Raw genomic sequence first — 22,916 nt, forward strand, 5'->3', positions numbered from 1 at the left:
CTCCCTTCTGTCTGCACCTTTGCACTGTCGTAATTGCATGATCCGAATGACACAGGGCCTTTTATGATCCTTTGTCTTGTCCCCCCCTATTTCCCCACTTGTCATGTCACACCAAGAAACACTTGTGTACAGGCGTGTGATGAATGACCTATCATATCATATAATTTCCACATTTTAAAGGCCAAACACAAAAAATACTGTTTTTGTGTGGCCTTTAAAATCTCGAAATATCACATACTCCCCCCGCCTTCCCCCTTAGAAGACCATCCTGCCCCCCGCACCCTCTCCTGCTGGTTTTCATGTAAATTGGGGGGGATTTACTCATCCACCAGCCCCTTCCCAGCCCAACACACACTCACTCCCCAAACACACACACAATCACATTAAACACACTTACCTCATTCGATGAGCCTTTACTCTCCTGCTCGTGCTTGTCAGCCCCTGAGCTCACTCGTGTGTGGCAGGGGCACAACAGTTCGAATTTGAAATACCACCCTGTGTGGTGACAGAGGTGTCTTTCTAAATTGATCCTTTTTTTCTCTTGATTTTTCAAAAACTACTCTTTCACATGATACCGAAGACATGGTGTTGGGTTGGGTGGACAGTTACACAAAGGGTTATGAGGGAGGAGAACAATTGTGGTACAGAAGTTGAGCACTTGACACTGCATGATGTGGGATATATTGACCCACTCAACGGCATTGCCCCACATCACTAAGCTGCAATTGCGCAGAAACAACCACAAAAAGGTTGAGCTGGCTCCTGTGAGCGCCATGGCTCAAAACTGTGTTTTGCAACAACAAAAATGGCTGCACCGTCCTGCCAAGCTCATATCGGGCAGGATGGAACCAGGGGGCACATTAAAGGAGATTGCCATTGGGTTCCCACATAAACAAAAGGAAGAAAGTGGAAAAAGCAGCGTTGCTTAGCTGCAAAAGCCAAAATATCCATTGAAAAGAAACCCTTTTTCACCTTTAAAAAAATGCGGTTTTGGCGCTATTTCCCCTTGTTCATTAAAGCCACTGTGATTAATAAGCCCTACCAAGCCATGTGTGTTTCACTGTGCCTCAGAAAAACCAAGCATGATTCTGAATTGACAAGCCCAGTCAAATCAACTCTAAAAAAATGTTTAAAAAATAAATCAACCAGGAACCTTACTTTTACTCACATGGGAAACACGGTCAGTTTCTTTGTAAAAGTATCCAAAACTCAGCTGTTCAGAGAGAGACTCTAACTAGCTGAGCCATGCCTGCTTCAATGTATCCGTGCTTCAGACCACCTCCAGCATTTAAAGAGAATAACTATAGTTGCAGACAGTGTGAGAATCTGCTGGAGATGAAAAGTTGAATTTAAAAAGCAAGGCCAGCTGCACCACATGTAAAAAATGGGTTTTTGCAAAATAAAGAGAAACAAATGCCTGTGTGTTGGAACAGTACACTGGTAAATGAAAGCCAGACAGTTTTTGGCAATATGAAGGGGTTTGTTGCTGGTGAGATTATATAACATGGGTTATTTTATGCAACCGGCTTGCTTTCATTCTGGATCTAAGATCAGAAATTAAAGGGTAAAACAATGGTGGCTGGAGTTGCAAGTTGAAGAACAGGTTTCTGCTTGGAGGGCTGGCACCAAAAGGAGGGCTCTCTCTCAGCAGATATTAACAGTGTCTGTGGGAGGTCTTCTTTTTCCATTATAAAATACAACCTCATAAACTGGGTACAACCCAGGGGAGGCAGCCAACATTGATTGACCAATCCAGTTGTTTAAAGGTGTGCTTAGCTAAGCTGGCCCAGCAATATGTCACTATGCTCTATATAAAGGATCCCTGACAGGGCTCCAGACACACTCATCCTGCGCTGCGTTCCTGTACCCGTCATCTTCCATCCCCAGACTCCAACTACAAGGCCAAGCATTGCTGATCCTACTCCAGGTCCCACTGCAAAACCCAAGCAATGCTGATCCAATTCCCAGAAAGGCCTCCAATATATATTTAAAAAAAAAAAAACACTAAGCTTCCCATTAACAAGGGGAACACTGGTGTATTTGGCATCCTGATCCAGCCTGGCTTGCTGTCACTCATTTCATGTTACTGCAATCCTGCTACCCTGATGACCTATGGTATCCAGTGACCAGAATTGCCAGTTCAGAAGTGCTCCTGGTAAACAGAACTGCCCAGCTGTTTGCCAGGCGCCCTGCCGTGTAGTGACCAGAACCGTTGACTGTCCAAAATCCAAAAACTAAAAAGTGGACTGTGAGTATCAATTGCCACCCCATCTAAACCCATAGCCTATCTTGTCTTTGTCCTCATCTCACTCTCTAAGTCACCCTATCATCATCCTGATGTCTTGTTCGAACTGTCACAATCATTCTTGCTACCTTGCCCTTGGTTTCTAGTGCTAGTGCCATCTCTTAAGTAATTTTGTCTTGTTTAATCTTAAACTATTAATCCTATTTCGAGTGATCAGACTGGATCCGCCAAGACGGGTGCTTGGGCGGGGGGGGGGGGTGGGGTGGCAATTGAACTTGCAAATCAACCCTGGAACTTACTGTGTTCCTTTTTGGTTGCCTAGCCTGAATATTCTAGTGTAGAGTAAAACTATTCTTGCCCCAACTGATTTTCTTTCCTTTTTGGCACCTTCATTTACTCAAAGTGCACCTTCCTAGATTTTGCATAACTCATTCAAATTACCAGCTAGAGACTTACTTTCACTTCCATAATGTACCTGTGATGGATAGCTACACCCCAAAACAAAAACCACATTGCCATTTACAATATTTCACGCGTTTTTCAAAGAACCCGTTTTAGTAAATTTACACGGAAAACGGATATATTTGCAGTTTCGAACTTGTCATTTTGATTGTAAACCGTTTTACATCTTCCATTCATTTTTCGAACTGTATGCTCTTGCTAATCCATTGCTTGTGATTGTTAGTACCTTTGTATTGTTGCTTTAGTGAAGAACTGTATTGTTTCAAGGTTTTTGCACCCATTCATTAGGAATCTCCATAACCAGATGTTTATGTCTAGCACTACCTTCGGGAACCTTGGCTCATCCACTGGTAGCTTGAACAAGCAAACAAGACTAATTCTTAGGAGGGGAGTAGGGTAGATAACAATATAGGGTAGACAGTCTAGCCCGTGAAATATGAGAATAGACTTTACATCTTGCACAAAGTTAAGTAGGAATTTTGCTGTCGGTTATAGAATTGTAGGACACATTTATAATGTCTAGAATCTTAGAAATGATCATTCTTAGGTCTATATCATGCCAGGAAGAGTGAAAAGCAAGCTCCCAGGTCAGCTGAGGTCTTCAGATATCAAGTTTGTCATAAGATGCCCTGGGGATAGAATCTGGCCTGTATTAACAAAACCAGGGGTTAGTCTCATCTCGGAAATGGTGGAGGAGAAGCACGCGATTGTGAGTGGCTGAATCAGATACTGATGCTGCGCGATACCCTAATAGGAGGTGTAGGCTCAATGTTATAGATAGAGCCAATGTTAAAGATAGGGTCTTGCTGTCGTTCTGGTGAAGATGTAGAATATGTTCAAGTAAGCATGGCAGCTGAGGAGCCACTAAAGATGCTGATAGGATATTGAAGAATGATAACCGCTAACACTGTTGGTTCAATATAAGGGCATCTACCATGGTGGAGGGTGCTGGAGGAATCCAGGGGTGGCAGTTCAGGTAGGAGTGTAGTCCTTTGAGTATTAACTTTCACTTTAGCTTTCTTCCGGTTTGTCGAATAGTCATTTATGTTGTAGGAGCCACAGGTTTTAGATTGCTGGTTGCTATTGCTCTCGTCTCTTCACGTCAGGAACACAAATTAACGTCTTGTAAAATATCCTGTGGGTAGAGGTACTTGTGGACTTGCAACTTGGTTTGTCTTGCAGAGTCGAGGGAGGAGAGCAACCTGACTTTTTCTCTCCATTGTAGAACCTTAGTGATTTTAAGACAAAAATAAAGGAACGCACGAGTTGCAAGAAAACACAGTTTTAATGCAAAATAATGGAAAAAACAAAGACTGGGGAAGTGTCCTTCATTAACACCTGCATCTGTCTGCGCTGTGCTAAGGACAGAAACTCAGAGGAAGGGTAATTTAGTTACACCCATCAGAGAGCTCCATCAGAAACTGGAAGACAGCGGGTTCACCAGCTGTCTCACCCAGTAGACTTTTAGGTTGTTTTAATGTGTGACACTCATGTATAGGTGTTCTGATTGTGGGTGATATTGTATTGTTGACCTACGCTTTGTGGTGGTGGAAGTGTTGGTCCCCCCACACCGCTTGCTTTTTATACATTCTTCTCCCGGGGAGATTTTGGTGGATATTAGCAATCAATTGCACATTGCACTTTGAGTTTTTTTTTGTATGTATGTATATTGTAATGTTTTCTAATATTTGTTTTAGTAAGTGAACAATGTGTGGTCAATATAACTAGAAGCCAGCTATGGCTCCCAAACGAGAAAAATAATGCTTGAATAGACATCTATTTTGTATTCAAATGACATCCTCATTCTGATTTTGTACAATATTAAGGACAGAAACTATTACATTGTAGGAGGCTCAATTGTCCTGTGAACAGCTAAGGGAACAGTCTGGGTCTGATTTATTGAGACAATTAATAGTGTATTTTCTGCCCCTCTGCTGCAGCTCTGGCCTGGAGGCTTTCGTTTGTGGGTACAGTGACCCACTGAACAGAATTTCCCCAAAACCAAGCTGCATTTGCACAGAAACAGCAAAATGGATGTGCTGGCTCCTGTTAGCACCATAGCCTTAAAACTTGTTTGCAGCAACAACAAAAAATGGCTGCACCATTGTGCCAAGCATTCATTGGGCAGTATGGGACAATGGGAAACACTGAGGGAGCGTGACAGTGTGTTCTGACACATACAAAAGGAATAAAGTGATAAAGCAGCATTGCCTTGCTGCTAAACCCAAAATCCCCATTAAAAAATAAACTTTTTCACCTTTAAAATAATGCTGCTGACGCTATTTCCATCTGTCCTTCCTTAAACCACGGTGATTAATAAGGCCCTACCATGCCGAGGATATCTCATTGTGCTTCAGCAAAACCAGACATGATTCCTTAATGAAAGGCCCTGTCAAAGCAACTCTGAGAAAAATCAACAAGGAACTCCACTTTTACCCACCCGGCAAAATGCATTTATTTTCTTCACAATGTATCAAAGCTCAGTTCAAAAAAACTCCAGCTATCTGAGCCAAGTCTATTTCAAGCCATCTGTGCTTCAAAACAGAACTCCTGCATTTAATAAATAAATAACTATAGCTGCAAGACAGCGTGGGAATCTGATGGAGATGCAAAACCAAATTTAAAATCAAATACCTGCTTTTCACCACACATGTATAAAAATGTGCTTTGCAAATTAAAAAGGTAAAACATTCCCTTTTAAAGTAAACTGTTGAATGAAAGCCTGCCTTATCTTGCAATGTGAATGGGTTTTTTTGTTGCCAATAATACACACATGGGCTACTTTAAGTCACAGGTTTGTTTTGATTCAGGACCCAAAATAAGAAAATTAAGGTTTTAAACCACCTGGGCTGGAGTTTGCAAGCTCTAAAAAAAATGGTTAGTCCAGTTGGCAGAGCCAAGGCTACCCCCAGAGGAAGGGAACCACCATAAAAACTCTCAGCAGAATCTAACATCCCAATGATAATTTCTAAGTTGGAAAGAATCTAGTCTGGGCTGAAACCCGTGACAATGGAACTCCCAGTACAAGAAAGTGTGAAGTGGCAAAGGGGCAATAAACCTTCAATCAAGCTGGAAAACCCCCACCTTGCTCTGAAGGAAATGACAGTTGGTGGCAGCTGAAGAAAATAAAAATGATCCAGTGACAGACAAAGGATTGCCATTTGCTTACAGAGACCATTTCATAAAGAAACTTTAAAGACTTTTATCTCTGCAGCAAGACTTTATACAAATGCCAAAATGTCAGTTTACATTTGATTTTATCGGCTTTCATTGAAGACATGGTAGAATTCACTGACATCTTGGGAATATGAATGGCAAAGTATTGCGGATTACAAGAAAAGCATCCATGTTGCCAATGCAAATTTCTATAATTACATCCCTTATGATTATCCACACATGTGTATAAAGTTTTGGAATTTAAGGTTGAATCTGTCATACTCAAAATTACTAAAAAGTATTAAACAGACCAAACAATGTCTCGCAGATTGCAGGGTTGGACTGCTATGCTCTACATAAAATATGTAACCTGATTATGTCATTAATTAAGGTGCTGCAAATGTACAAATGTGTAAATTCTGTTATGACTGTTTTTTGGCAAAAAGGTCTGTGGAAAGTCTTTTTACACCATAAAATGCAACCTCCTAAACTGAGCCACATTTTAGGGGAGGCAGACAACATTGGTGGTCCAATCCAGTTGCTTAGATGCATGCTTAGCTAAGCCGGCCCAGCGATATAGTCTATGATGTCACCATGCTCTACATACACAGACACTCTTCCTGATTTTTCTGCGCCGGCGTTCTGTTCCTGTTTCATTCATCCTGCTGATTCCAGATCCCAACTACAAGGCCAACGCATTGCTGACACAGGACCCGGTGCAAACCCCAAGCCATGCTGATCCTATTCCCAGCAAGGCCCTTGATCCAGAGGCAACCCACTAATCTCCCATTAAAAAGGGGAAAGCTGTGATATTCTTTGGGAAGCATCCTGAACCAACCTGGCTTGCTGCCCAATAACTGCTTGCCCACTAACTGCATCCAGAGGTACCTGTGCCATCCAGTGACCAGAATTACCATCCGCTGACCCGACCTGCCCAGCTGTCTTTTGCCCAGCTGTCCTTTGCCAGGCGCCATCGTATAGTGACCAGAACCATTGACAGTCCAAAATCCCAAACTAAAAGTGGACTGCAAGTATAATCCCTACCCCATAGAAATCCATAGTCTACTTGTATTGCATTTGTCCTTATCCCACTCTCTAAGCCATCCTATCCTTATCCTGATAATGTGTTAAAACTATTAGAATTATCTGTGCATCCTGCCCGTGACTTTCTAAACTGCGAGCGCCATCTCTTTTCAATTTTGTCTGGTGTAATCCTAAGTCATCTTAATGTCTTTTTACACCATAAAACGCAACCTCCTAAACTGAGTCACATTTTGGGGGAGGGAGCCAAAATTGATTGTCCAATCCAGTTGCTTAGGGGCGTGCTTAGCTAAGCTGGCCCAGGGATATAGTCTATGACGACACCATGCTCTATATAGAGTCCCTGACAAGACTCTAAACACACAGACACTCTTCCTGATTTTCCTGCACCGATGTTACACTCCTGTTTCATTCATCCTGCTGAGTCCAGATCTCAACTTCAAGGCCAAAGCATTGCTGACCCTACTCCAGGGCCCACTGCAAAACCCAGGCCGTGCTGATCCTATTCCCAGCAAGTCCCTTGATCCAGAGGCAACCCACTAATCTCCCATTAAAAAGGGGAAAGCTGTGGTATTCTTTGGGAAGCATCCTGAACCAGCCTGGCTTGCTGCCCACTAACTGCTTGCCCACTAACTGCATCCAGAGTTACCTGTGCCATCAGGTGACCAGAATTACCATCCAGTGACCCGACCTGCCCAGCTGTCTTTTGCCCAGCTGTCCTTTGCCAGGAGCCGCTGTGTAGTGACCAGAACCATTGACAGTCCAAAATCCCAAACTAAAAGTGGACTGTAAATATAATCCCTACCCCATAGAAATCCATAGTCTACTTGTCTTGCATTTGTCCTTATCCCACTCTCTAAGCCATCCTATCCTTATCCTGATAACTTGTTAAAACTGTTAGAATTATCTGTGCACCCTGCCCATGACTTTCTAAAGTTCTAGCACCATCTCTTTTCAATTTTGTCTTGTGTAATCCTAACCAACTAGTCCTATTTCGAGTGATCAGACTGGTTTCTGCCAGGGTTGGGTGCTGGGGTGACAGGGTTGAATTCACGAATCAACCCTGGATCTTACTGTGTCTATCTTTGGTGGTCTAGTCTGAATACTCTAGTTTAAAGTAAAATTGTTCTTGTCAGTACTGATTTCCTTTCCTATTTCACGGCTTCATTTTGCTCAAAGCGCACCTTTTTATATCTTGCATAACTCATCCAGTTTCATAGCTAGAGACCTATTTTCAATTCTAGCGTATCCCTGTGATATATATCTATTCCCCAACCCAAACCACACTTCAAATCAGATTATTTCACCCATTTTAATTAAGAACCATTTGGGTAATTTAAAACGGGAATTAAGAAAATGCAACCTTTACACGTGTCATTTTGCTGCAACATGTTTTAAACTTTCCACTCATTTTGCGAATGATATGCTCTTGGTAATCCATTGCTTGTGATTGTTAGTGTCTATGCATTGTTGCTTTAGAGAAAAATTGTATTTAACTCAGAGTTTTATTCGCACAGTAATTATTTATTTGTCCATTTCTGAGTGTCATTTCCAAACATTGCAAGGGGTTTATAATCCGTTTTCCACTCTTATTTGGTGAGGGAAGGTCGGATTTGGATTCCGTTTTCTGCATCTTATTCCTGATTACCTGCTGTGTCTTTCTATCCATTTAGAAAGTATTATTTGAGGGTTGAGGGAACAATGCAGGGGGAAATCCTAACTTGGGTGCTATCTTTCATAAATCAAAAAGTGTTCCTATTCCCTGGTGTTTTATATATTTTCCACTACGAGGTTAAACCAAATATCTTGCTTACATCCTCACTGCAATTATCACCCCGTTGGTGATTGCTGTCGCATTTTAAAAATGGTATGATTTATTTTGAATTTTAAAATAAATATTGCATTTTACCAACCAGCCTGGTTCATGATCCATTGTGACCCCGGTATTTGAAAAGGGGGTGGTGTGATACGAGTTGTGTACCATCTCAAATTGAATCTGCATAAAATAAGGAGAAAAACATCTCAGTTGTGGTCTACATACTAGGCCGAGACCAAAGGGTTTGTCGCCAGACTGTAATCCTTAACACATTCAGGTTAGGGCCTAGTATTGTAAATGGCAAAAGCCTATCACTTTAGTGTTAGTACCTATTACCCTACTGCTAGAAAATGCTGGGGTCTGCAATATATGCAAATCCCCCCATGAAGTCCAAGGGGGCTCCATGCAATTGGGATTTACACCCATTTACAACCATTTAGAGCACTTGTAATCTAGTGGTGATACCGCTAGACTGAGTGCCTGTAACGGTAATAGAGTTTGCTGGTATGCTGGTATTTACTGTCTGGATACCGGCAAACATATAATGAGGCCAGTGAGCCTCATTATAAGTTTGCCAGTCTGGAAAAAAAGTGTTGGTAATAATGTTTATCAGAACTTTTCCGGACTGGTAAAAGTTTGACGGTGGAGGTTACATGACTTACCTCCAGGCAGGAGCTGGAGGTAACTCAGGCTGCCACCGGCATTAAACAGACAGTATTTAAACTGGACGTGAGTTCCAATGTTTCAGAGCAAGGAGGACAAAGGATCGAAAACCAGACTGGGCGCACAGAGTTTTAGAAACAAGATGCAGAGACTGAGAGCGAAATGTTCGGGGGACATAGAGGGAAATGAAGGCAGTGAGGAAGGTGCACAACCATAAATGCATTAAAAAACAATGCACACGTAGTGTAAAAGAAGACAAGAGTCGGAATTCAGGAGAGATATAGTACGAAGGGAATGGGTAATGGCTGTCTGAGGAGGAACAGATAAGAGAAGACGAACAGCAGAATTATAGTCAGAATGACAAGGAGTGAGATAGAATATGGGAAGGTCGACCAAAAGAGCAGAGCAATAGTTCAATTGAGAGAAAACGATAGGTTTAGTTGCCAGAAAAGAGAGAAAAGGACAGGCCTTACGAAGGTTAAAGAGATGGAAACAAGTACGAGTTAAAGTAACAATGTGAGAGGAAAAGGTGAGCGATTAATTGAAAATAACTCCTACGCTCCTAGCAGAAGTGTAGAAGGGATGGGAAGGAAAGGAGGGTGGGGGAGAAGAAGGGAGTTGGAGGCAGCGGGGACGTAAGGGAGAAGGGAAGAGAGTAGCAGCACATCAAAGACTGAATAGCAGAAAGACAGAGTATTGCGAAAAGCCTCAGAGAAGAGAAGAAAAAAAAATGAGTTGTTTGGGTAGAAGTGTCTTGAAAAATTAATTCAAGAGATGTGCGTAGAGAGGGAAGAGAGGAGAGGAGGGGGCCCACCAAACTGAAGTGGACGAGGGGGAGATATTGCCAGACCAGTAAACAGAATAAGCTGTGCTCAAAAGTTAACAGTGAAAATAATGGAGACATTGGTGAAATTCGCCTCCAATGACACTTTGCTGGTAAAGCAGAACATTTCCCAATTAGTCATTTTTAGGCAAATTTTACCTTTTCTCCACGAAATTATTGTTTTGCCTGCAATAGGGAGGGGTTAGAGCATAGATGAATTTGAATATGATACACAGAAATAAACAAAGACGGCAGTCGAATGGGGAAAAGGACATAGAATGAAGACGGGAAAATGGAGGAACAGGCGGATAGAGAAAACAGAACACAGAGAACAGAGTTAAAGATCGATTGAAGAGCATTAAGATGAAAGGAGGGAAGTCCATGAAAGAGGGCAGATCAGTAGTGGAGTAAAAAAAAAAGAGGCAGGGAAAAAAGGGACGAAAACTTGGATGCTGTAAATATGTGCAGTAGTGAAGATATGAGAAGAAAAGATCAAAGCTGACCCCAATTTTGTGTGTCGATGGAAGAAAGTGAAAAGATGGTAGGTGAGAAGAAGAGACCAGGAGGAGGAGACGAGAGATGGGGGAAAAGTCAGTACAAAGTAGAAGTTCGGTTTTAGAAGGGTTAAGATTTGAGAAATGGGAGGACCTCCACGATTGGATGGCTGGAAGAAAGAAAGGAGCAAGAGAAAAAGATGTGGGAGTCGTCGGCATAGAAGTGACAGGAAAGATTAAAGGAATCAATAAGTGTTAAGAGTGGGGTAGTGCAGATAGAAAAAGAGCAAGTACCGAAATTTGTGTGACGCCATAGAGAAGGGGGTATAGAAAAGAGATACAGCCAGCCCATGAGACAGAGTAAGTGCAAATGGTAAGGTAAGTCTGAAACCAGCGAGGTACGGTAATGGAGAAATTAAGAAAAGCAAGAGAAGACAGAAGAGTGGGGTGATCAAGTGTGACGAATGCTTTGGAAAAACCCAAAAGAGTAAGGATAGAGAAGAACTCATTATTAGGGGCTGAGAGAAGCGAGTTAGAGACGCGAAGCAAGGTAGCCTCAGTACCATGGATGGCGCAAGCACAGGGCTTGGATGGGCTAAAGCCCTCCTACTTTGAGGCAGAAGGCACCACTCTGCTCTGACGCCCAGTATGGGTTTCCGATAACAAGAGCCTGTCAGGTGTCTCGGAGCGTGTGTTTACTTCCTCTTAAACAGGCATTACAGTGACTGCAGCAGCAAACTTAAAGGGGCAGAGGACCCAAGCCTGCCCAGGCAATATGCATAGACCCTCCTATGATGAAGCTAATGACCTGACTGCTGGGCTCAGTTTTTATAAGGCCCGTACCTGCAATAATTAACATCACTTTGTTTAACTAAATAGCCTGTGAGTTGGGGTAAAAGATACATCTAATGTACTAAAGGAAGGCGTGCTATCAATTCAGCCACCTGGGTTCAGACAAGAGCGGGTGGGGTCAAGAGCAGAATGGGTTTAATGCCCCCAAAATATTGAGGCTGCTTCCACCCCTGCTCGCTAAAAGTAGCAAGATGAAATCCTGTGAAAAAGAAAGATGTATTTGTGGATCCCTAATTAGTATGCTAGCATACTCACTGTAATGTGTACTCCTATAGCCCTTTAGTGGCAGTTATTTCACCATTTAAATAACAATGTTAATCACCCGCGAGTTTTTAATGAAAGCCGCCAGACAGGCTCCGTTCTCCATATTCCGCCCCTTTCTTCCAGCTCATTTGCCGAGCAACCTTTTCATACCCGTGACTAAAGCAGAAATGCCTCCAATATCGCCAGGCAGGTGGCGGCTGAATGGGTGAGTGCTTTCCAAGTCAGTCAGCAGTCCATCAATTCCAGGTCGCCGGTTCCAATTACTGTACGTGTTCAAACTACACAGGCCAATCGTTTTCGAAAAATGATTATCCCCTTCCTGTACAGCGGCCCAGAAGCAAAGAATGAGTTGGTGGCCTATGTCGAAGCAGCAGTCAGGTGCGTGCCCGCCCCAGACAAATACACTACGCAGTAGGTGGTAATCGGCTGCTCAGGGGGTCAAACAGATAAATAGGACATAGGAAAACACAAATTAAGGCAGTAAAAGACATCCAGGCACATCAAGACTGCCCATGTCCCCGCTGCTCAATGCAGGGTCGGGTGCTATGCGCTTTAATCTAAGTTCCATGCAAGCAGGGCCATTTGAAGCACTTTTGGGGCCGAGGGCCGAGGGCACAGACATCTTTGGCAACCCCATCCACCGAACCAAAAGAAGACCGAACCAAAAGAATTAAGGGATCCAGAGGATCTGCCTGCTCCCACCTTGCTCCCACCTCATCGCCCTCAGAACCCACAAATGGATAGGCTGTGATCAAATTAAGCATTGGAACTCCCTTTCAGTCCACTTTCCCTCTTCATTCTAGCTGTAATCAGAATGATAAACATGTAGCATTCCAAGACCAACATTAGCATTCCACCACAAAGCTACCTGTGATCTAGAATAAGTACAGGACACTTTTCATCAATAGCAGCCACAAGGAAGGTAACCTGGCCAGAGTAAAAATACAGGACACAGATTGTATGAGCTATGAAAAGGGTACACTTAATCTAGAATACACAGACGACTCGGATGAGCTGCCTCCCAGAATGCAGAAGTGCCCAAGCATGGATACAGGAGGCAGAAGCAAGGAGAACGCTACACATACCATAGCATGAAGAATAGAAGCTACCAGGAAGGTGTCTGTATCTTGATGGATTGAGATTAGAAGAGGGACATGGCTTCAATTAGTGTTGCCATTATAGAGGAAAGGAACAGATGGCTCTGGTGTGCAATATATCAGTATTCACTATTATTATAGAGGCAGCAACACTATAGCCAGTGAAATTTTGAGTGAGCCTTTTTTGAAGATCAGACCCTAAGAACAAAATAACTCTGAAGGGCAACAATTCTGCATGGTTTAGGGACTACCAACTTTGATAAATTAGGAAATTTGAGATTAAATGTGAAGCCCACGATCACACAAGAGGTAAAACTGAGATTTGCATTCACTCAATAGTTTCTGCACTGTACCACTTTCTTTTCCAATTCTTACCCTGAACTAAAATAATCCAATTTTATAGAAATGACTTGGAAAGTACACAAATAACAAAACCCAGTATGTCAGTCAATATTTAAAAAACAACAGTTATTGAAGTGTATTGTGCAAACTTGGAATGATTCTAGCGTCATTGTGTCGATCCTCAAGGGGAGTATATAAATATGCTGGTACTTATATACTTATCTTGATGGTGGGCACAATGAAGCTAAAATCATTCAATTTTTGAATAATTCTAATTGATGTGATATTAAAAGATTGTGTTTGGGTTTCTCTTTTGTATTATTAAACTTTAAATATACCCAACACACATGCTTGTGAAATTGTTATTTATAAACATGTTGAAACTATAGGCATATGGGTGGGAGGTGTTTGTCACCTTATTTCGTTGTACGACAATGTTCTGCTCTATCTTTGGAATCCCCAACACAACGTACTACTGATTTTGGAAGTGCTTGATAATTTTGCCAGGGTGTCAGGAATATGCTTCAGTAGGGAGAAGTCCTGTTTGTTCCCATTGGCTGCCCTGAGGGGATTGGCAAGCGACGGCATGCCAGTAATGGGGCTTCCTTAGTTCCTGGAATTTTTTAGATACTTAGGGGTGCATATCATGCACACATCCGAGGACACACATGACTGAAACACCCGGGGTGTGGTACAAGGGCTAAGGAGGTCTATGACATTCTGGTCAAAGCTACCGTTGTCACTGATGGGCAGTGTTGCCATAACGAAAATGATAATCCTACCAAGGTTTCTGTATTTTTTTCAGAACAGTCATCACTACATTAAGCCTCCCCTTTTGCTTAGAGAATTTCTCTGGGGTACATTGAGACACAAATTTGCACTGACAAAACTGTTTCTGCCCTACAGGGTGGGTGGGGTGCAGTTGCCAGACCTAGAGAGATACTACTTAGCAGCACAGCTCCGTTTTGTTGCCAAATGTCTCTCTGATGGATCCACGTCAGAAACGCGGCTACCTCAACAACTGGCGGCCCGGGCTCAGTTAAAAGAGATTTTATGGCTACCATTAGGCTGCTTGGGCGATGTACCTGCGCTGGTAATTCGGGGCCATAGAGTGTGGCACAGAACACAGAAACTTTTAAAGCTGGAAAAGCCATATTCACCTAAGGTCCCCATAGCAGTAGATGTCTGCAAAAATTAAAATGAACTTAGAACAGCCAGACTCTGGGAGGGATGGGACTCTCAACAAGGGGGGACATGCATGCAGATTGTATGTTCAAAGAAATTGAGTCCTTAACTGAGCAAGCGGGGTTACTCAGGGGTCAGTTCTTGTGGTATTTACGAGTGAGGGCGGTGGCCAAACGGAAATGGTCACAATGGCCAGAGGAGCCAGAGCATAAAAGATTGTGTTTGGTCTGCAGAGGCAGCCTCACTCTGGACCCTGATGTATGTGTTAGAAGATGGCTGGAAATCAGTGTTGAGACTATACAGCATCTTAGCAGACAGGCCAAATCCTAAGAGCATTGAGTTGAAGTCCATGTGGGAGCGGGATCTTGGGGGGAGGGGGGGGGACTTGGAGAAAGAAAATGAGACAGTATGTTGGGTTACCCCAGGGAGGTGTCGAGAAAATATCGATTCAGGCTACTCCAACTAAATGTATTATACCGCACCTACATGACACCGAGCAGGGTGGCCAGGTTCAACAATGAGGTTCAACCAGTATGTCCTTTGTGCGGCGGCACGAGCACTGACTTAATGCATATGTTCTGGAGCTGTGAGAAAGTGCAACTTTTTTGGGCATAAACTGAACAGGATTGCAGATCGTATTGTTAGGTACCAGTAGAACCCGGAGGAGTGTTTGCTGGCGCAAACCCAAGAAAAAGCAAATGCAAGCATGTAGTGAGATTCATGGACATGGCCTGTATACTCGCTAAGAGATACATCGACATGTCTTGGAAGTCCGCTAATGGCCCACAATATATGCACTGGTGCAAGGACTTCGACTTTTGGACCGAAATCGAAACTACAGTTTGGGGAAGTGCATTATGGGGACAGGAGGCACTTGCTGGTGCTGCATACGAGGCTTGGAAAGTGCTGATCTGGGACATGTTCCACCCCTCAGATGATAAACCCCCTTGAAAGCAAAATTATTGCAGACTGTAATGCTTTACTTATTTGATGGGAGATATGCACCCAAACTGATGACCGAAGCTTGGTGGCTGCTAAACACAGCCAAACTGTTTATTACAGTGGGGAGAGCAAAACCGTATGGAATGCAAATCCACAGCCCTGCTTTGAACATGCATTAATGATATGTGAGTCCAAATCCAATGTGTGAGGAATGTTTGTTTTGTGGTTTGTGTTGTTTTTGTTTTTGTTTTTGCTTATTGTGCTAGTTGAATGGCACTGTCTTACTGTACTATCACTACATGAAGTGTAAAAGCGCTGAAATAATATTCATGTTAACTGGAAAAAATGTAATGCTCCTGAACAAATGCCAATAAAAAGACGGCAAAATAAAAATCACAACAGACAGTTCTAGCACACTACAAAATACAACCCACCCTGTAAAGGAATGCAGGGGACAGAGAGTTTCAAAGGGATGCACTCTGGATACCGACAGGAGGATAGTCGGTAAAGTAATTAATCACAATATTTCAAGGATACTTGGTTTCAGCACAAAGGGAGCAATGGGCTGTAAAATGAAATGAGGGGCCTTCAGAGAAGGACCAGGGGGACAGAACCACAATGTACGTTGTGCTTGTAGAAGTTCTTGTGCTCAACAGTGTTGAGTCGGTTTCTGAGTGCTTTGCAGCTTCTGTGACAGAGTTCAAGATGTGAGACAGCTGCAGGTATCAGGCGGCAGGCAGTTTGGCTAGCGTCGATGGACGAACGGCTGCAGGCTGGCCTACACGGCAACCCAGGGACAGGAATAGTTGTCTCAGTTCTGGTTGGTGGGTCTAGAGCACTGGTCGAGGCGTCTCGGATGGCGTGAGCGACTGCAGCGTGACAACAGTCATCGGTGCAGTCGGTTGCAGCTCGAGGGGCTCGACTGCCTCAAAAATGTCCTTAAAAGTGGACACTGGTTGATGCTTGTCAGTGCACTCCTCCTAACATGTTCGCTGGGCCTGTGTCGTCCTCTAAGGTCGGACGGCCCAAAGCTGGGGAGAGTATTGCAGGCAATGGCCTTGTCCAACTTTTGGTTTAGAGACTCTTTGACACTTCCCACCTAGGAAGCTTGCTTGCGGAGCCTAGCAGGGCATGCTGTGTGCTGGCAGGATACCGGTTATTGAATTGCTAGAGGGTCCTCTGGATTCAGTATCTCCCTGTGTTCCTTGGGCGATGTTTAGGGGGATCTTGCTTCCCTCTTGGAAATCCTGGCCTTCCTTCACTGGTGGAAGCTGTAAGGCAGACTATACCTTCATCCAGGGTCCCAATGAGTTCTTCTTGTTACTCTTTCAGAAGTCTTCAGATGATCTGCTAAGAGAAGGGCTCGGCCATCTTTTAAAGGTAAATGGGCCCCAGCGTTTGGTTCAGGTTAAGCCTACCTTGGTGAAAAAATCCTGGGTCCCCACCAAGAAGCTTCTGTTATGCGTGAGGTAGTAACCAGAGTGCTTTGTATCAGGAAAGGTAAGGAGTGACAACATGTACTTCAAAGTCCCATCCATCTTCCTGTCTGCTGTGGATCAAAGTGTCTGGTTAATTGAGCTCTCTGTGGCTCCTGATCAAAGTGCAGGTCTCCCTTTACATTTGTGGTGAGACAAGACTTTCTGTCTCCATAAAATCACATACTTCTTCCCTCTAAAAGGGTGTCCCCCTGTAGGGGTTGCCTACTGTAAATAGTTGTCCCAGACATGCCATTCACTGCCCTTCATACATGGTGGTGGGAGCTAGCTTCAAGTTAATACATTGATGGACTCAGTTGGCACACTTGATCTCTACCTTCTCCTCTAACTTTCAGTGTTATGCAAATTACACTCAGCTTTCGATCAGGCTCCCCTTAGCCTCCTCTCCTCTATCAATCATTTCTGACACTCTATACACAATTCAGGATTGTTGTACCTCCAACTATCTCTGCTTTAATGTCAGTAAGACGGATATCCTTTTCATTGGGACCCCTGCCCCTGCTTTCTCTCTGTCACTCTGGCTGCCCGCTTGGGCCCTATTCCTTTGCCTTCCTGCGATGTAAAACACCTTTGTGTCATCTTTGACTCCACTCTCTATTTCTCTCCTCACATCTCAGATGTTGCCAAGAAGTCCCACTACCAGCTGAACCTCCCCAAAGGGACTCTTCCCTTTCTCACTTTCCACCAGATGTTCACTGTCTCCAGAGCTCTGGTTCTCTCTAGACTGGACTACTGCAACAGCCCCTTTCTCAATCTGCCTTCCTTTACTCTCTGCCTTCTGCAACTAATCCATCAGAGGACTGCAAGACTTATCCTTGGCCTCAAGCCCAGCGACTGTATCTCTCCAGCCCTGAAATCTCTCCATTGGCCCCCGGTGGCTGCAAGGATCAAGTTCAAGGCACTTTGTATTGTCCCCAAGGCTTTCTGTGGCCGGGACACGCACTAAATCCAACACTCTCTCCCAAAATACCTTCCTTCTCAGGCCCTTCACTCAGCTACCTCCAACTCTCTAAGGGTTAGACGCTTCTCCAGGCAGAGAATGGGGGTAGATCACTCTCCTCTGTAGGTGCCTCCCTCTGGAATGGCCTCCCTGCTCCTCTCAAACTTGAGCCGCACCACCTGAAGTTCCAGAAGCAGCTCAAAATGTTCCTCTTCTCCTCTACTTTCTCTCTCTCCCTCCCCTGCTGACCAACCTAACCTGCCGGTCTGCTGTACCGACTGGTTGCTTGGCCACACTCAGAGTCTCACTGGGTACCAGACTCTTTCTTGATCCATCATTCTTGCACTGCCTTAGGGCCACTCATGCACTTAGGGGCTATAACCATAACCCTAGAGTCCCTTGTTCTCCTTGCACCACGTAGACCCGCGCTACCCTGGTTGCACTTACTCTGAGCATTGCTGCCCTGTTTTCCCCTCCCCTCTCCCTTGCACTTCCCCCTACCCTTTCCCCTTCCACTTCTCTTTCTCGCACTTGCACAATCTGAATGACACAAGGCCTAGTAAGATTGTTTGTCTTGTCCTCCTCTGTTCCCTCCCCTGTCTTGTCGCACCTATAAACACTTGTGTACAGGTCCGTTATAAATGACGGTAGCTAGTCATTGCATCCAATTCCAAAGCATAGAATGACATACCATAGAAAAAAAAGCATCTTAAAAAAAAAACATTGAATGCATTTTTATTTTAAGGTAAAGGGTTTATTTTAATTCTAACACGTTTTAAAGGTTAAAAAAGAGGGGCTGGGGGGCCCCAATAAAAAAAAAAGAAAAAAAATGCATTTGATGCTTTTTTTAGATGCATTTTGTTCGATGGCAAGACATTCGATGCTTTAAATTCAATGCAATGACTTTAAACCTAAATGACTTATATTATATCATTGCTTATCAAAGAGGTGTTGGTTTCCTGTCCCCTTTTGTCAGTTCTGCGATCAGGCCTCCCGCAGGCTTGCTTCAACTAAATCTCATCAGTATGCGCCACATCAGACTGATAATGGGCAGGGGCAAATCCATGGAGCCTTTGATATTTAATTAGGCTGGCCATGGCAGGAGGACAGTGTTTCCCTCCTCCTCATGATGCTTTCATGTACTCCTGGATGTCACATTCCAACTGAATGCGACAGGGAGGACCCCCAGAGTACACAGATCTATGTTTTTGTTGTGCAGTCAGCATAGGAAAATGTGTGCGGTTTAGCCCCACACATTTTCCGAGGGGGATCCCCCATCATTCAATTTCTTTAACAAACATCAAAAAGCCCAGGCGAGTGCACACCTGCTGTCCGGATGGTCGAATTCCTCACAGATGCCATGTTTGTTTTATAGCAGACACTACATGGCTCAGGTACATTGCTGCTAATAGCACTGGTTGTGCAACAAAACAAAATAGATATACATGCAGGTTTAGTAGCTGCAGACATAGGAAAGGCTGAGCTGGCTGAGCTGGAATTTGGCATATTAATCTTGCATAGGAGCACAGGTTTCAGCAATGAGTCCTTAACACATTGAGCTATCTTCTGAAGCATCATGCTACTCAATTCTATTAATATGCATTTCCACCTTGGTGGGGGCACATGACCAATCTAAACCCCAGAGAAAGTTGAGAACGCTACATGAGCTGTGCAGTAGTTAGCACACACATTACGTATACCACAGTGAACACAGAAATCATTACAGGATGATTTGATTAGAGTAGAATGTACTTGTCAACACCAGATAGGTAATAGGTTTAGAGCCATACAATATCCTGACTTGTGCTATTTAAATTTGGGAACTTCTATAGATTATGGCGGCCTTGTTGGGGCCACTTTTGCCCACCCATTAAGACCTCTCTGTAAAGTCCATCCAGTCTACTCTCTCACTGCCATCTCCTGGCAAATACTCACTCCACGTAGTCTCTGAATTTACCCCACTGGTGTTTTAGCGGTAGTTGAAATAAACAGTAGCGCTGTGCCCCGAGAGGTAAGTAGTGGTGCCTCAACAGCTGCTCATAGCTGCCAGGTGGCCCCATATCATATGTTGCACCATCAGCCCGTTCTGGTTTGTCACACACCATACTGTGACTTGTAGTCCTTTTTTTAAATGGTAAACATCAAACTACAAGTCCCACCATGCAATCTGCAAAACCAGCTATGGGAGAAGGTGTCACGTGGGACACATGGAGACTTGGCAAGCATGCGTGCCACCTCTGCTTAACAGACCAGAAGGGAGACTGCAGGGCTGTCTGCTTCCCAGCGCAGGCGCACCGTGATGGCCCTTGAGAGGAGAGTCTTCTGTGCCCAAAAGCTCCCTTGCCTCCCGCAGCAGCCCAAAACATGGCTGTTCTAGATTTGATGTGCCGCTGGCGTCTCCCTTGGCGTTGTGGATGCAATGAAGGAGAAAGGGAGTGGAAGCTAGCTGGGGAAGGGGCATCGACTGGCTACCATTTCAGGACGGTATTAGAAGAAGCTTTGCACTTGTGAAGAGCAATATCTGTGTCAGTGAAAATATTGCACCCAGGGCCATTTTAGGCACTTTTGGGGCCCTGGACACGGACTTCTTTGGGCCCCCCGTCTCCATCAAACGAAAGGAATTAAGTGATCAAGAATATCTGGTCACTCCCCCCCACCCGCCCTCATGGCAATCACAACCTATAACGTATAGGTTGATATGCTGCGTCGAAGCATTCAAAATAAGCATGTTTACTCTCTCGAGTCCCTTTATCCTCTTCATTCTTGCTATAATCTTAATGATAAACAATTAGCATTTGAAGGCCAACATTAGCACTCCACGAAGAGGTTACTTCTGTTCTAGCATAGATACAGAATACTTTTTATCAATAGCATCCAGGAAGGTATGCAGCCTGTAGTATTAATGCAGGACCATATGTAAAATGTACCTGTAACCCAGAATAGACAAACTCACATTAGCTGCCTCACAGAAATCAAACGTGCTCAAGCATGGATAGAGGAGACCAATTGGAAGGAAAGAGAAAGCTACCCATACTATAGCATGGATACTGGACATAGATTAGACGCTACCTGGAGGGTATCTGTATCCAGACAGACTGTGATTAGAAGTGGGATATGGTTTCCAAATAGTGTTGCCATAGAGATCAAAAGAACACGTGCCTGTGGTGTGCAATATATCAACACTCACTATTATAGTGGAAGCAACACTCTAGCCAGTGAACCAATGAGTAGGGCTTTTTTGAAAATCATACCCTGAGAAGGAAATCACTCTGAGGGCTGACAATTTTGAATGGTTTAGGGACTGCCAATGTTCAGAGGTTCGGCAATACAAGATTAAATGAGATGCCCAGGATCTGACATTGTTTATGGGGTCAAGCTGGGATTTGTGCCAACTCTGCAATTTCTCCATTTGAACACTTTCTTTTCCAGTTCTTAACATGAACTAAAATAATCTCATTTTATAAAACAGACTTGGAAAGTGCACAAATCACATTTCCAAACATGACATTTTTGTAAAACAAAATATTATAGAAGGGCGTTTTTTTCCGCAAAATGGGAATTATTCTAGCCTCATTCTCTACATCACCAAAGGAAGTATATAAGTACCAGCATACCAACTGATGTGATTTAACAGATTTAATCTGGGTTTGGATTTTGTATTTATAAGCTTTAAATACTTCCTAATCACTGGCTTGTGAAATTGGAGAAAAACCATTGACTTTTTTTACGAAAAAGCATCCCATTTGTTGTGTCAAATGAGCATACCTTAAAATATGCTTGTAACTGGTTGCCCCGGGTGTTGTGCTAAGATCACTGATTAAGTATTGTACTAGAAATGTCATATGGTATTTTTATTGATAGAGTGCTCCCTTAGTGACATGTGTTTCAAGCTGACCTTGCTCTTTATCAAACTTGGGCACAAAATAAACTGTTCTCACAAACATAAGTAAAGTAGCACACACATTGGTAACACAGTTTAATGGTTGTATACACCATTAGTGCACCCGGAGTAGAGACAGACCATTGCATTGCCATGGGCCTAGCCTGGCGCAGAGAGGAGCACTATTACCCCAAGCTCTTTCTGTACCTTAAAATATGCTTGCCCAAGGTCTACAACATTTGGTCCGCTCTTTTCTATCTACCACCTCTTCCACTCAAATGGCCTACATAAGAAAAAAAGATCAAGTAATGGGCTAAACAATGCCACCAGCATGCAAGAAGGCAAACCTCATAGAAGACAGCGCAGTAATGTGAGCGATATTAGATGATTTGACCAGGATCACTGTATCATCTGCTGGCAAAGCCAGTATACAGGCATGAACGCTTTGGTTCCACAGTCATGAATTTGTATACTTATTCACCCTTCCGACTAACAGTTTATGCTCATCGATGGAGGTGATTGCCTAGGTTTTACAACACCCCATTTGAACAAACCAATTTCGAGACCTTCACCATACGGATGACTTGTTCGTTTTTATAGCAACCTCTATTTGGTGCAGGTATCAATATGAATTTCAGCTTTGGTTATTGCACATGATCAACATAATTCCCCCAGGAAGAAAAGAACGCTGCATGAGTTGTGCAGTAGTGAACACATAGACTATGTATAGTACAGTGAACACAGAAAGCATTACATGAAGAATTGATCAAGGCACAAGCTACTTGTCAACAACCGGCAGGCAATATGATTAGAGCCTCAGCAGCATGCCATACAATATCCTAACCTGTGCTAAACAATGGAATCTTACTTCTTTAGATCAGGCAGCCTTGTGGGGCCCCCCTTCAAGGTGGGGGCCCGTAGGAAAGTGCCCCTTTTGTCCTCCCATAAAAAACGTCTCTGCTTGCACCGAACAGCTAACTGCGCCAATGCAAAGTGTCTGTAGTGCGGGTATAGAGGAGCAGAAAGGAACTGTGGGGATAGGAACAGTGTGGGTTGGAGATATGCAGGAAAGAGTGACAGACAATGAGGTAAAAGGGAGAACGAGACTAGAGATTTAACGTGAGAAAGCATTTCTATTTAAACTAATTGTGTAAGAGTGAAAGATTGGAGACAGAAAGAGAGGGAATTTCAGAAAAGGGAGATAGAGAGGGAATGCAA

The sequence above is a fragment of the Ambystoma mexicanum genome, chromosome 10, assembly GCF_040938575.1.
Source record: "Ambystoma mexicanum isolate Mex_15411 chromosome 10, UKY_AmexF1_1, whole genome shotgun sequence".
Lineage (NCBI taxonomy): Eukaryota > Metazoa > Chordata > Amphibia > Caudata > Ambystomatidae > Ambystoma > Ambystoma mexicanum.